Genomic DNA, 1,292 nt, shown 5'->3' on the forward strand with positions numbered 1-1,292 from the left:
TTCTTCCACTCCCGTTTGAATTGTAAAGAAACTGAAGAAAAACAATCGAAAAGTCATATATGCAACATCGAACAACGTGCGTCATACCTTGGCCATTGATTACCGTAGATTAGAATACTAACAATATGGAAACAGGTCCCTCGGCCCAGCAACTCCACACCGACCCGCCCCAGCCCAAATGCATTCCTCTCCATTCACCACGTCAATTTAGCACGGCCATTTCACCTAACCGGTACATTTTTGGACTATGGGAGAAAACCAGAGCAAGCCCACGCAGCCACGGGGAGAATGTGCAAATTCCACACATTCAGATGCATGAGGCGGGAATTGACCCTGAGTCTGTGGTATTGTGAAAGAGCAGCGCTCACGATGGTGTCAGCGTTAGATGGGACTTATTTGCCGTCTTTTATTGGGAAAAATCTGTTTCATTGTGCGCATCTGGAAAGACCAGCTCCTTTGCCAGAAAAAGAAATGAATATGTCACTAACCTTTGTTTGCTTCAGGTCCGAGAATACTCAGACCAATAGCTCCCTTGCTTACTTCTGCTGGTCATGTTCGCAAAGAGATATGGCAAATCAAATTGCCAAGTGTGATTTTCCTTTCAATAAATAATTTTGACTCAGTTTGCCTGCAAATATCTTTTCCTACCTTTGTGCTTTTCTTCTTTTACATTGGTGTCTCGCACCTTACAAATGACAGCAAAGGTATGAAAGGAGATGGAAGCATTTCGCTCAAGTCAACGGCAGCTTTCAATGAGATCACGGCTGATTTGGTCGACCCACCTACGCTGTCTGCAGTCATGGCCGAGTGGTTAAGGCGATGGATTAGAAATCCATTGGGGTTTCCCCATGTAGGTTCGAATCCTACTGACTACGTTATGAATGCTTTCCTGCTGGTACAATTTTCACTCAAAGTTCAGAAAAACTATTTTATGAACCAGGCCGGTAATTTGATTAGACTTGGGAAACTCGAGTTCTTCATCAGAAATGTTCCATATTTAAAACATTATCTTTGTTTCTCTTTCCAGATACACTGCTCCACACATCGGGTTTCTGCAGCTGTTATTGAACGTCCTGAACAGAAGTGCTGCTTTTCATTAGATTCCTTTAATCCCTGTCCTCTGTTCTCTGACTCGGGTCAGTGGCAACACTTCCTCCTGCTCGTCAAAGTTCTCATTCCCCACCGCTCCCTCTCCCATCATTAGAAACAACCGCAGGAAATCGCCACTTAACCATCTTTGTTCCAAAGTGAAACTCATGAGCCTCGGGAATCTCTCCATCAAACGGGACTTC

At 44.3% G+C, this 1,292-nt stretch overlaps 1 non-coding gene across 1 annotated transcript; it reads left to right on the forward strand.

Moving 5' to 3' along the window:
• Positions 1-793: 793 nt before the first annotated feature.
• trnas-aga lies at positions 794-875 on the forward strand. Its single transcript has one exon. It is a non-coding gene; the product is annotated as a tRNA-Ser (tRNA).
• The last annotated feature ends 417 nt before the right edge of the window (positions 876-1,292 follow it).

The sequence above is a fragment of the Chiloscyllium plagiosum genome, unplaced genomic scaffold, assembly GCF_004010195.1.
Source record: "Chiloscyllium plagiosum isolate BGI_BamShark_2017 unplaced genomic scaffold, ASM401019v2 scaf_54842, whole genome shotgun sequence".
NCBI lineage: Eukaryota > Metazoa > Chordata > Chondrichthyes > Orectolobiformes > Hemiscylliidae > Chiloscyllium > Chiloscyllium plagiosum.